Source organism: Dasypus novemcinctus, chromosome 1, assembly GCF_030445035.2.
Source record: "Dasypus novemcinctus isolate mDasNov1 chromosome 1, mDasNov1.1.hap2, whole genome shotgun sequence".
NCBI lineage: Eukaryota > Metazoa > Chordata > Mammalia > Cingulata > Dasypodidae > Dasypus > Dasypus novemcinctus.
In genome coordinates, this window is record NC_080673.1 from 104,774,705 (window position 1) to 104,789,454 (window position 14,750).

The 14,750-nt window shown below is 35.7% G+C and overlaps 1 protein-coding gene and 1 pseudogene across 1 annotated transcript in view; one reads left to right on the forward strand and one right to left on the reverse strand.

Moving 5' to 3' along the window:
- Positions 1–14,750, forward strand: part of STPG2 (sperm tail PG-rich repeat containing 2) — a 352,190-nt gene that overhangs the window by 142,476 nt on the left and 194,964 nt on the right. The gene's annotated exons all lie outside the window — the stretch shown is intronic.
- LOC105745671 (GA-binding protein alpha chain-like) lies at positions 11,188–14,499 on the reverse strand (annotated as a pseudogene).

Consider the following 14,750-nt stretch of genomic DNA (forward strand, 5'->3'; position numbering starts at 1 on the left):
GAGCAGAGCACTCCCTGACATACACTGCGTCACAGTTGTATGAGCACATAATAAAAAGTCATTGCAGAGATGAAATAGATATATTTTTATTTATAGACAAGGATAAATGGATGTCATGGATAATTCATAAATATCTATATGTGATTAGAGCTTTGGACATTAAATAACAGATAAACCTCTACTCTGAAAGCCACTGAAATATTGTTTGTTTTAGCAGTTAGCCTATCCTGACTTATCTGATTTCCAAATACCAGGACAAAAATACTGAGCTGTGTTCCTTTGAGGATTTACAGAGGTAATAAAGGAGTGTGGTTTAACATATATATGAGCTTTGAACACAAAAAGACTTTAGTGAAGTAAAGTCTGGTCTCACCTCTGCTATGTAGCTGTGTCTTTGGTCAGTATTTAACTTTTAAAATTTCAGTTTCTGCATCTCTGTAAACGAGATAATAATACCACTGCTGAGAGAATTGAATGAAATTGCCTCTCTACACAAATATAATTGTTAATAAAATTAGCTATTATTTCTAGAACTGTTCATGAATATTCTAATTTTTCAACAAAAAATAGAAAAAAGAATCTGTGATGATGGCTTTTTTGTGATTTTTTAATAGTAAAGATTATGCAGCTACTCTTTATGTTTGAAAGTTGAATTGATACTAGTTTATGTAAAATTCATTGTGTCATAGCTGTGAGACAGTTATACAGAAAGCAAGAGTGTTCAGGTCTGTTCATCAGGGGAGATACCTGCTAATATATTTTGCATCAAGTAGAGTTCTTAGTAGAGTATTACCTTAGTGGGGCCAGATTAGCTATTTTGGGCCCAAACCTTTAAAGGCCTTGCTTATGACTCTAGATAATGGACAAAGACCTACCAGACGACATGCTACTGCAGTAAGGAACTATGTATTCTGGGTGTAATACAAAAAGCAAGTTCCTAAAGGTACTGTAATGGAAGAAAAACAGGCTCTGGTGGGAGGGGGTGTATATTTGCCTGGAATAGCAGTGACGGGAACTTTAGAAGTATGTCACCATCTCCGTGGCTTCTAGTCCAGGGCAAAGTGCAGTTGTGTGGGTGTGTGGAGTGCACTATGGTGGTAGAGGAACCTGTAGAAAACCCTACAGACTTTCTGACTTGAGTCACCAGAAAAGAGAATCCAGAAAGCCCCAAATTCTTAAGAGAGGAGGAGAATTCTTTAAGGAAGAAATCCAGAGAAAGGAATCTTTCTCTTAGCTTGCCAGGGTGATGTGACAAATACTATACAATGGACTGGATTAAACAAAAAGCATGTATTTATTTTCTCACAATTTCAGAGGCCAGAACCTCAAAAGAAAAAGTCAGCAAAGCCAGAATTTTTCCCTGGAGTCTGTAGCATTCTAAGGCAAGCTTGCTGGAATCCTTGGGATTCCTCTCTCTTTGTGTGTGCTCTCCAGTGTGTGCTCTCCCAGCTTCTTCTCATGGCTTTCTCTGACCTCTCTTTCTAAGGCCTCAGGGAATATGGAATAAAGGGCATGTGAATTCAGTTGGGCCACACATAGGATCTCTAAGACAAATGAGTCCACACTGTAACTAATACAACTTCAAAATGTTCTACTTACAAATGGGTTCACACCCACGGGTACGTGGATTAAGGTTATGAACATATCCTTTGCTGGACTGCACAATTCAATCTTCTGAAACCTGTAACCAATGCCTACCCAGATCTCTGACTGATCCTTAACCATGCACGGATGGAACAGACTGAGTTGGCTTAGCTCAGGACAAAAGATCTGAACAGATGTCATACCATAGCTGCTAAGAATCAGAACTTACGGTTCAAGCCTTGCTCAGAAAATTACCATTGTAAACAAAGGAAAGAACACTTGGAGAAAAAGAACAGTACCAGAATATCTACAATTTGATATCCATAATGTCCAGAATACAATTCCAAATTTCCAAATGATCAAGAACCAAGAAAATGGAACATATTCTCAATAGAAAAGAAAATCAATTGCATCTGACCCTGAGGTGAGCCAGATGTTGAAACTAACACACAATTAAGGTGATTATTAAGCCTTTTGTCAGTGAAGTAAAACAAAACATTAATATGACAGAGAAATAAAAACAATAAAAAAGAGCCAAATGGAAATTCTAGAACTATAAAAGTACTGTTTATTAAATAAGTTCACTAGCTGAACTTAACGGATGAATTGGTTTGACAGAGGAAAGAATAAGTGAACTTGAAAATAGATGAATTAAATTTTTATATGGTGAATAATAGAGGGGAAAACTTTGAAAATTATACAACAGTGCTTTAGGGATCTGTTAGACTATATAAAATGGCCAAATACACATGTCAACTGGAATGACAGAAAAAGAAGAGAGAGAGAGGTCTAGAAAAATATTTTAAGAAATAATGGCTGAAGATTTTTCAAATTTGATGAAAGACAGAAATATGAAGATTCAAAATGATAAATTATTAAGCAGAAAAAACCAGAAGCTCAAGCAAGTCACAACAAGTCAAACTGTAAAAAGCCAAAGATAAAGAGAAAATCTTTAAAGTAATGAGAAAGATAACATTTAGACAAACAAGAATACTTACTCAATTAACAGCTGACTTCTCATCAGGTACAGTGGAAGTCAGATTAGAGTGGAACAAATCTTTAAAGTGTTGAAAGAAAAAAAAATGTCAAAAACTTGAATCCATCCAAAAATATCATTCAAGAATGAGAAGGAAATGGTAACATTTTCAGATAAAAGAAAACTAAGAGACTTTGTCACAAGCATATATGTGCTATTAATAAGTGTTAAAAGGAATATATAAGGGAAATGATGTAAGATGGAAACTCAAATTCTGAGAAAATGAAGGAAGAGCATTGAAAATGGTAATTGTGTAAATGCAAAATAAAATATAAACACTTTTTGCCTTTTTCATCTTAATTCCTTTATAATTCCATATCATTGCTTAAATCACAATTGTTATATATAAATAGTTTATCAAGTTTTTAGATGTATTACATGTAATAATAAAAGATGATATAATATGGACGATAGAGAATATATGGTTCTATAAAGTAAAAAGATTTCCATTTTTAAGTATGGATTAGTACATTATTGTTAACTGTGAAAAGCTGAGGATGTTCATTGTAATCTTCAGAACAATGATTTAAAAAATGCTTACTATAGCTAAAAACTCAAGAGGAAAATTAAAATGAAATTTAAAAAATTAACTATTCAAGCAACCAACAAGAAGCCAGGAAAGAAGCAGAAGAACAAAAAACAGAGGAGAAAAATATATACCAAAAATAAAATGGTAGATCAACTCCAAACATATCAATTACATTAATGTTAATGGCTAAACATGTCATAAATGCAATATAGTTGGATTAAGCATTCCAAATAAAAGAGAGGTGATAAGAATTTTCATAAATTTAAGATCAAAGTATATGTTACTTAGAAGTGATTCACATGTAATATTATGAGAGAGATAATTTGAAAGTAAATGGCTGAGAAAAGATGTACCATGAAGATAATAACCAAAAGACTGCTGTAGTTGCCATATCAATATTAATATGAGATAGATTTTAAAGCAAAATGTAAAAGCAGAATAAAGAGGGGCACTTCGTAATGATATGTGTCTGTTTATAAAAATGATGACCATAAATATGTGCCCAATAACAGAGCTTAAAAATACAAGAAGCACTTGCTCTCCCCAACCTTCCCCCCAACTCAATGAATCATCTGACCCATCCTCACAATACTAGTCCCCCTCAAGCCTACAAAGCCCAACTCAATAGTAACCCTATGTACCCATCTTATCGCTTCACTGCACTACTACTGACCTTCACTTTATCATAGATTCTGCCCATGTGGGCATTGGCTGACAACTTTCCCCTTACCCCCTATTTCCTATAAGCCTATCTTTCAGTCTCCAGCTATCTGAGACAGCTTAATTGGTTTAATTCATATCAGATAGGTCATGTAGTATTTGTCCTTTAATGCCTGGCTTGCTTCACTCAACATAAGGTCCTCAAGATTCATCCATATTATTCCATGTGTTAGTACTGTATTCCTCTTACAGCTAAGTAGTATTCCATTGTGTGTGTGTGTATATATATATGTATATATATATGGTATATATACCATATTTTGTTTATCCATTCATCTGTTAATGGGCATTTGAGTTGATTCCAACTTTTGGCGATAGAGAATAATGCCACTATGAACATAGGTGTGCATATATTGGTTTGTGTCCTTATTTTCAGTTTTTCTGGGTATATACCCAGAAGTGGAATTGCTAGGTCATATGGCAAATCTACAGCTAGTTTTTTGAGGAACCACCAAACTGTCCTCTAGATTGGCTGGATCCTTCTGCATTCCCACAAGCAGTTGATGAGGGTTCCAATTCTTCCACATCCTCTCCAACACTTGTAGTCTTCTGCTTTTTTAATAGTCACCAGTCTAATGGGAAATAGATGGTATCTCATTGTAGTTTCGATTTGCATTTCCCTACTAGCTAGTGATTTTGAGCATCTTTTCATGTGCTTTTTAGCCATTTGTTTTTCTGCTTCGGAGAAGCACCTGTTCAAATCTCTTGACCATTTTTAAAATAGGTTGTTTGTTTTTATTTTTGAGATAGAGCATTTCTTTATATATGCTGGATATTAGGCTCCTATCAGATATATGGCTACCAAATATTTCCTCCCATTGGGTAGGCTCTCTCTTCACTTTCTTGATAAACTCCTTTGAGGTAGGAAAGACTTTAATTTTTATTTTATTTTATTTGTTTTATTTTTTATTTATTCTCCCACCCCTTGTGGCACCCCTTGTTGTCTACTCTTGGTGTCCATTCGCTGCACACTCTTCTGTGTTTTCACTTGTTTTCCTTTTTGTTGTGTCACCTCGCTAAGTTGGCTCTCCATGGGGTGTGTGGGTTGATGGCACTCCATGGCACTTGTGGGCCTGGTGGCACTCCGTGGTGTGTGGGTGAGCCTGCCTTCACAAGTAGACCCTGGGATGCAAACCCAGGGCCTCCCATATGGTAGATGGGAGCCCAACTGATAGAGCCACAGCTGCTTCTCAAAAGGCTTTAATTTTGAGGAGGTTCCATTTATCTATTTTTTCTTTCACTGCCTGTGCTTTGGGTGTGAAGTTTATGAAATCATTTCCTATTACAAGGTCCGGTAGATGCTTCCCTACATTGTCTTCCAAGGTCTTTATGGTTTTGGCCCTTATATTTTGATCTTGATCCATCTTGAGTTGATTTTTGCATAAGGTATGAGATGGTAATCCTCTCTCATTTCTTTGCATATGGATACCCAGTTCTCCAAGCACCATTTGTTGAAGAGGCCATTCTATCCCAGTTGAGTGGGCTTGGTAGCCTTGTTTAATATTAGATGACTGTATATGCAAGGATCTATTTCTGAACTCTCAGTTCTGTTCCATTGGTCAGTATGTCTGTCCTTGTGTCAATACCAAGCTGTTTTGACCACTATAGCTTTGTAGTATGTTTTAAAGTCAGGTAGTGTGATTTGTCCAATTTCAGTTTTTTTTTCTCAATACGCCTTTGGCTATTCGGGGCCTCTTTCCCTTCCAAATAAATTTCATAGTTACTTTTTCCAGTTCTTTACATATGTTCATTGGGTATTGACATAGTGGGTAGAGTTTTACATGACAACTGAGGGAATGATAAGTTCCCATTCCTGGAAACTATGTCGCACTCCCCACAGAAGCAGCAACAATACCCCAAGTACAGGGGCAAAGACTAGTGAAGAAGGATGGTCCAAATATGAGCCCTTGATACTGATTACTATGCTTATAAGCCTGTGTGTTTGAAGTTTCAACCAGGCCTCGTGCTGCAGGGTGCATAAGAGTTACCTCCTGAGAGCCTCCATGTTACACAAATGTGGCCACTCTCTAAGCCAAACCCAGCATGTAAATGTATTACCTTCCCCCAGCTTAGAACATGACTCCTGGGGATGAGCTTCCCTAGTGCTGAGGAATTACTACCAAGCACCAGTCTGGTGATGCAACTAGAAAAAGACCTTGAATAAAAAGGGAAAATGGTAAAGACAAATGAGTTTATATGGCTAAGAGACTTCAAAATGAGTTGGAAGGTCATCTGAGAGGTTGTGCTTATGCATATCTCACCAGGATCTCAGAGACAGCCAGAGTAGATACAAACCCAGGTAGGGGTGCTCCTGAGGGCTAGGAGACACCCTGGACCTACAGTCATAACAGATTGCTCTGGAGTTCAGTGCCTTGTCAGTGGGCCCTACTTTGGAATTTGTGCTCCTGAGTGTGATGGGGTTGAACTCAGATGTGACCTCTCTATGCATGCTTCTTCTGTCACTTTTACGGAACCTATGGTTGACTCTGGGGTTGGTGTATGCTCAGAAGACTTGAATCTCTGGACTGTCTATATGCCAGCTGGGCCTTGAGCCTCACCAGAGTTGCAACACCTAGTCTTCGGTTCATTGGACTGCTAACAGGGAAGTGAGTATGGTCAACCATCACACCAGGGAACTGAGTCTATAGCTGCAAGCTGGAGAATTCCATCTATCACCCATGTGATCTCTCAATTTAGAGATCGAGTGGACATCCTGAGGTCCTCAGGATGGAGGAATAAAATATAGATTAGAGTGGATTTACTGGTATTCTGCTGTGGAATTATTGTGATTCTAGCAATGGAAGAGATTATATCGTTGATATGGAGACAGTGGCCATGGGAGTTGCTGAGGGCAGAGAAAAGGAAAAAGGTGTGATATTGGGGCCTTTTCGGGACTTGGAGTTGTCCTGAATGATATTGCAGGGACAGATGCAGGACATTGTATATCCTGCCATAACTCACTGAATGGATTGTGAGAGAGTGTAAACTATAACATAAACTATAATCCATGCTGTGTAGCATTGCTCCAACATTTACTCATTAGATGTAATGAATGTACCACACTTACACAAAAAAAGAACAAAAACAAACTAGGTTATAAATATAAAAAAATACAAGAGGCAAGTATTGATAGAGTTCAAGGAGTAAATAGAGAAGTCAGGATATATAGTGTTATATTTTAATACTCTCTCAACAAATGATAGAAAAACTGAACAAAAATTAGCTAAAACATAGAGATTTGAATAACACTATTAAATACCCTGTCTTAATGTGTATTTACAGAGCACTATACCCAAAAATCACTCAATACACATTCGGTTTAAGTACATATGATAGGAATTCAGAATAGATAGGATTCTATAGATAGGACCATGAAATAATAATGTGATGTCCTGAACATTCATTCTAAGTTATACATAAAGTAATGTGACATTCAAAAAAGTGTTGTATTATTGTTGCTGTTATTATTATTAATTTTCCAGTAACTGGCATAGAACCTTTTGCATCAATGTATTGCTTTAAATATTACGTGATCACAGTTTTGCTACTAGTGCTACTGCTTTCATCACCTGGCTCCAGATGGCCTTAACTCTTTAGAAGTGTTGTTGATTACAAAAGTTATATGTGTATAGGATTTCATTGGTGAAATACTCTCATTTCTGAACATTTTCTCAGGAAGTGACTACTTCTATCACTACTTGGTGCTACAGTTTCCCTTGACTTTTTTTTAACTTAGGCTACTGGGACTTTCTTAGGGTTCTAAATGGATGCTAATCTCCACAAAGCTTGCAAGGAATCATCAGCATTAAACAATTCTGATACCTAAAAGGGAAATTTAACCTCCTATGTACCAGAGTTTCAAGCGAAGTAAGGTATTTGCAGTCATCAAAAAAGCCGACATCCATATGGCTCAAGATACCTTTCTCCATGATGCTATGGACTGGTTTTGACAAAATAGGGCCAACCTATGTTGTAATAGGCAAAAATTAGCCAGAATCAATTGAAATAACTTTTTTACTAGAGAAGCTGTGGGTTTACAGAAACATAATGCATAAAATATAGGGTTCTTCTATACCACCCCACTTTGAACTCCTTGTATTAGTGAGGTACATTTGTTACAGTTGATGATAGCACATTTTTTTTTATTATAGTATTAACTATACTTAATGGTTTAAGTTAGGGTTCACTGTATTGAACTATCCCATGGATTTAAAAAAATTTTTTAATTCCAATAACATATATACAGCCTAACAATTCCCCTTTTTAACAAATGTTATTCAGTGCTGTTAATTATATTTAATCTCTTGTGCTATCATCATCATTATCCATTACCAAAACTCTTCCATCATCCCAAGTATAAACTCTGTACAATTTAAGTGTTAATTCAATTTTCCCTGCCCCCACTCCATCCATGGTTAACTTATATTCTAGATTCTGACTCTGAATTTCCTATTTTAATTATTTCATATCAGTGAGATCCTACAATGTTTGGCTTTTTTCACTGAACAAGATTTCTTCAAGGCTCATCCATGTTGATGCATGTTTCAGAACTACATTTTATACAGGTGAATACTATTGCAATTTTGCGTGCATATGTCACATTTTATTTATCCACTCACCAGTTGATAGACATTTGGGTTGCTTCTATCTTTTGGAAAATGTGAATAATGCCACTATAAACATTGCTGTGCAAATATCTGTTTGAGTCCTTATTTTCAATTCTTTTGAATATATCCTACCTAGAAGTAGGATTGCTAGGTCATATGCTAATTATGTTTTTAACTTTCTGACATTTTCCAAACTGTCTTCCACAGTGGGTACATGATTTTACATTCCCACTGACAAACGTTCCTTTTTCTCTGTCTAATGCTTGTAAATGTCTATTGTTATTTTTTTAATAGTAACCATTCTAGTGGGTATGAAATGCTATCTCATTGTGGTTTTGATTTCCATTGCCCTAATAGCTAATGATGTTAAACATTTTCACATGTTCTTTTTGGCCATTTGTATGTCTTCTTTGGAGAGATGTCTATCTAAGTATTTTGTCCATTTTTAAAATTTGGTTTGCCTTTTTGTTGTTTAGTTCTTTATATATATTCTGGATATTAAATTCTTATCAGATGGATAGTTTCCAAATATTTTCTCTCATTGCTTAGGTAGTAGTTTTACTGTCATGGTGAAGTCCTTTAATGCTCAAAAGCTTTAAATTTTAAAGAGATCCCATTAATCTATGTTTTCTTTTGTTGTTTATGCTTTGAATATAAAGTCTAAGAAATCATTGACTAACACAAGGCCCTGATGCTTCCTTATGTTTTCTTCTAGGAGTTTTATAATTTCAGTCATTGTATTTATGCCTTTGATCCATTTTGAATTGATTTTTGTATATGGTATGATGTAGGGTCATTCTTTTGCATATGGAAATCCAGTTTTCCCAGCACCATGTGTAGAAGAGACTATTCTTTCCCAACTGAGTGGCCTTTATCCTCTTTCAAAAATCAGTTGGCCATAAATATAAGAGTTGATTTCTGAACTCTCAATTAGATTTCAATGGTCTATGTGATTGTCTTTGTGCTAATGCCATGCTGTTTCGATCACTGTGCCTTTGAAATAAGTTTTCAGTTTAGTTAGTGTGAGTCTTCAAACTTCATACTTTTTAAAGATGTCTTTGGCTATTCAGGGCCACTTACTCTTATGTATGAATTTGGCAATTGGCTTTCCCATTTCTGCACAAGGGGCTGTTGGGATTTTGATTGGGATTGTGTTGAATCTGTAAATTACTTTGGGTAGAATTGATATCTTAACAATATTTAGTTTTCTATACCATGGTCCTAGAATGTCCTTCCATTTATGTCCTTCTTTGGTTTCTTTTAGCAATGTCTTGTACTTTTCTGTGTACAAGTCTTTTACATCCTTAGTTAGATTTATTCCTAGATATTTGATTCTTTTAGTTGCTATTGTGAATGAATTTTTTTTCTTGATTTCTTCTTCCAGTTGTTCAATACTAGTATAATTTTGGTTTATCTTGTACCCTACTGCTTTGCTGAGTTCATTTATTAGCTCTGGTAGCTTTGTTTTGGATTTTTTTCAGGACTTTTTGTATGTAGGATCGTGCCATCTGCAAATAGGGAAAGTTCTACTTTTTCCTTTCTAGTCTGGATACTTCTTATTGCTTTCCCGTACATTGTTGAATAACAGTGGTGACAGTGTTGTTCCAGATGTTAGTGGGAAAGCTTTCAGTCTTTGTCCCTTAAGTGTTAGCTGCAGGTTTTTCATATATGCCCTTTCTCATATTGAGGAAGTTTCTTTTTACACCTAGTTTTTCAGCAGTTATATCATGAAGGGGTGCCATATTTTGTTAAATGCCTTTTCTTCATGAATTGAGAAGATCATATAGTTAAAATGTTATTTAGTTACTTTTCTTATGTTGAACCACCCTTGCATACCTGGAATAAAGCCCACTTGATCGTGGTGTATAATGCTTTTAATGTACTGCTGGACTTGTTTTGTTCGTATTTTGTTGAAGATTTTTGCAAGTTGGACTGTAATTTTCTTTTCTTTTTTTTTTTTTAATAGTTGCTTTGTTAGAATTAAGTAATTTAAATTCTTGGTCTCACACTTTGTATATAATCTATACAGCAAATTCTTAAAATTGCCTTGAGTTAGGCCTGATTTAAACCTGGATCTCTTTCTTTCAGCACTGTTCTTCTGCTGGTCTACTTCTCACTGTCCTTTGCTGGAAATGTACAAATTATTTTAATAACTTGAAAGTCTTTGTTTAGTAATTTATTAATATCATTAGAATTTTATTTTATATGAATATTTTAGCTCTGTTTGTTTAGATGAAATATGCACACATGCTTTAGCTGTGAAATATTCCATTTTCTGGTTCTATGTAAAACAACATCTAAAGCAGCAGAGAGGGGAAAAGTTATATTTTTGAAAATAGTTAAGCCAAACTGTTTTCTGGTCATACTTCATTTATTTTTCATCTTCAGATACTACTGGCTAGTTTTGGTAAGGCTAGACATTAATACTGACCAGTTTAGCTTTCCTGACTGTTAACAAACTACCCCTAATTAATCTGCCTTCAAGCTGAAGACATTGTGGTGAATCCTTAACATATACATGTTCTAAAATATGTGTTCAAAGTAAAAAGATCCAAATTCACAATAGTATGAAATATTTATAAAAAATCATGATCAGATTATACAGTCTAGGAATAAAAGAAGTTTCAAATTCAGTAATAAAGGTAAGAGCAATACTTGTTCTGAATATTTTTCTTAAAAAAAGACATTGGACTCCCAGAAGGTCCTGGAGCTCAATTATCCTTATCTTTGCAGAGAAGCAGTAGCCAGGGCAAATGCTATGACTGGCTTGGCAATTCTGAAGAGTTAAATCTTTGCAAGGTTTCTTCTGTTCACATTCTACGATCAAACAGCTCATCTTCGCTGCACTATATCCAATAATAGTCTGCAAGTCACAGGCAAACTTGTACACAAATCTCTTGCGTTAAACTTTACATATCATTCCCCATCATAATACTTTAATGCACGACTAACTGTTCACTGTAGGTTTATTTTGATGTTGTCCCCATTTCCGGGCAACCAGTTCAGGCTAGTTTAGCTTTATCATCACCAATCCAAGAAATGCAGTCTTGTTCATCCTTGTCAGTAAGAAGTTCTAGCAAAAATTGCCATATTTGGATTTGGCCATTGTTTTTTGTCCTGCTTCCACGTGAACTTCTCCTAAAACCCTTGGAGCACTTTGTACTTTAGCTACCTTTGCACTACTGTTTAGAACTTTAATGGTAGTTGGTGTAGCAAACTGCACTGATGTTGGAATAATTTGAGCAAGTTGATCAATATTAACCATCTCATCCATCTGTTGTTCAATGTATAATTTTTTAAACAATTTTAACAAATCAGTTTTACTGATACATATTAATAAAGCTTACATCCATCCAAAGTATAAAATCAATGGTATTCAATGTAATCACATAGTTGTGCATTCATTGCTTCAATAATTTTTAGAACATTTTCATTATCCTGGTAGTAGTAGTAGTAATAATAATAATAATAAAAACCAACCAAACAAACAAACAAAATTCATCACCTCTCAATCTCTCTATGCTTCCTCTCCTGTACATTGCCAATATTGTTTTCTTAACTCTAGTTTATTTGTATTTATATTTTGTAGACAGTCTGATATATGCACTATCACCCCATTCGTGTTTTATGTGAGGTTTCACTATATCATACAGTCCCATGTTGCGTTTTTTAGCTTTCCTTCTAGTAATATACATGTCATTACTTTCCCTTTCAACCACTGTCATACCAATATAATAGCTCTGCTAGTCACAAACACTTTGATGTGCTCACACTATTTCCATTCATTTCCAAAGATTTCCAAACAACAATTTCCCAATTCTTCACAGATTTAACCCTCAACTTTCCATTCTCTAACTTCATTCTATTTTTTGGTGACCTATATTCTAATTATTAATTCTATGAGTTTACAAAATATTTTTAGTTCATAATAGTGCAATCATACAGTATTTATTCTTTTGTATCTGGCTTGCTTCACTCAACATAATGTCCTCCAGGTTCATACATGTTGTCATATGCTTCATGACTTCATTTCTTCTTACAGTTGCATAATATTCCACCATGTTTATACATCACAATTTGTTTATCCATTCATCAGTTGGTGAACTCCTGGGTTGTTTCCAACTTTTGACAGTCATGAATAAAACAGCTATGAACATTGCTGTGCAGATGGTCTAATCATGTTATTGCTCTCATTTCTTCTGGGTATATTGCTGGGTCACATGGCAAGTCTATATTCATCTTCCTTAGGAACTGCCAAACAGTCCTTCACAGTGGCTTTACCATTCTACATTTCCACCAACAGGGAATACGCATTTCTGTCTCTCCACATCCTCCCCAACTTTACGGTTTTCCAACTTTTTAATAGTAGCCAGTCTAATAGGTGAAATGATATTTCATTGTAGTTTTAATTTGCATTTCCCTAATCACTATTGATGTTGAGCTTTTCTTCATGTGTTTCTTTGCCATTTGTGTTTCTTATTTGGACAGTTGTCTTTTCAAGTCTTTTGTCCATTTTTTAAATGGGTAATTTGTCTTTTTAATGTTGAGTTATAGTATCTCTTTATATATCATGGATATTAAAGTCTTATCTGTTATGTGATTGCCAAATATTTCCTCCCATTGAGTTGGAAGCTTATTCACCCTTTTAACAAAGTCCTTTGAGGTGCAAAAGTGTTTAATTTTGAGGAGGTCTATTTCTCTATTTTTTCTTTTGTTGCTTGTGCTTTGGGTGTAAGGTTTAAGAAATTACCACCTGCCACAAGATCTTGAAGATGTTTTCCTACATTTTCTTAGTGTTTTATGGTTTTCTCTTTTATATTAGTTCCTTAGTCCCTTGTGAGTTAATTTTTGTATGAGGTGTGAGATAGGGGTCTTCTTTCTTTCTTTTGGATATGGCTATCCAGTTCTCCCAGCACCATTTGTTGAATAGACTGTTCTGAACCAGTTGGGTGGGCTTAATGCCTTGTCAAAAATCACTTGACTGTATATGTGAGGGTCTATTTCTGACTTCTCGATTCAGTTCCACTGGTCAATCTGTCTGTCTTTATGCCAACACCATGCTGGTGTTGTGTTTGTTTGTTTTTTTTAACTGCTGTAACTAAGTTATATGCTTGAAAGTCAGGAAGTGAGAGCCCTCAAACTTCATTCTTTTTAAAGACATTTTTGGCTATTCAGGGCTCCTTACCCTTCCAAATAAATTTGATTATTGCCTTTTCCATTTCTGCAAAAAAGGGCTATTGGGATGTTTATTGGGATTGTGTTGAGTCTGTAAATCAGTTCCAATGCATATTTTTGAAGAAGCTCCAGATGACACCAGAGAATGTCTCCCCCAGTGACCTGCTGAAAAAATCTTCTTGGTTGAGACTGCATAATTATTTTCCTGAAATAGTGAGTGAGGTGAAGTCTGCATCAGTCATGCTGAATTCTTTAATTCCCCAGATTACCCAATACAAAACTTGGTCTGTGGACCACGTAAAGGCTCATAGGATATCCCAAGTTGTTCTTGCTCTTTCCCACAACTTTCCAGTGTGGCAGATCAACTTTTCACTTGTTCTGAGGTTTCATCTGAAATGGTTGTGATGTGTTTTGTGCCGTGAAGGATTATCACCTGAGCATTCTCCACAAGACATACTTCAGCTTCAGCATGGTGGGTATCTTGATCAATAACTACTTCAATGGTTTCCACAGGTTTAACAATTTCAAGGATGTTTAACTTCAGCTCAATTCCCTGGTAAGAAATTTCCTGTACACTAAGTTGTATGGTTTCATTTGTGTTTATTCCTTGATCAAACAAACTTCTTTTCAGGATCCACCTGGATGTGTTGCAGTCAAATTTCATGAGCAGTGTAATCTTGGTTCTAATATTTTCTTTAATTACCTATTGGTTCATTGATGTCTATGGCCTGGTTTATACATTCAGCTGGGGTATAGGTTTGTTCTACAGTGCTTTCTTCTGCACATTCTGGTTTTTCTGTTCCATCAATCTCAATTTCTACTGGCTCCTCTGGTTTTCTTTTAGTCATGGTTGATGTATTTCAAAACATCAGTTCCACTCCAAAATTAGCCCTATTGCTCTTGTCAGACCCCTGAATTGACCAAGAACTGCAGCTGCCTGACTCCACCTGCAGCATCTCTTCTGGTATGACCTGCAGCTCCAGTGACTATATTGTAAGGCCCCACAGGCCCTTTCCCTGGAATCATTGCTGACAAGTCTCAACCCCACCCCCACCTCCCAGGTGCTTCCTGTATTTTCTTTTCTTCTGGTATCTTTATC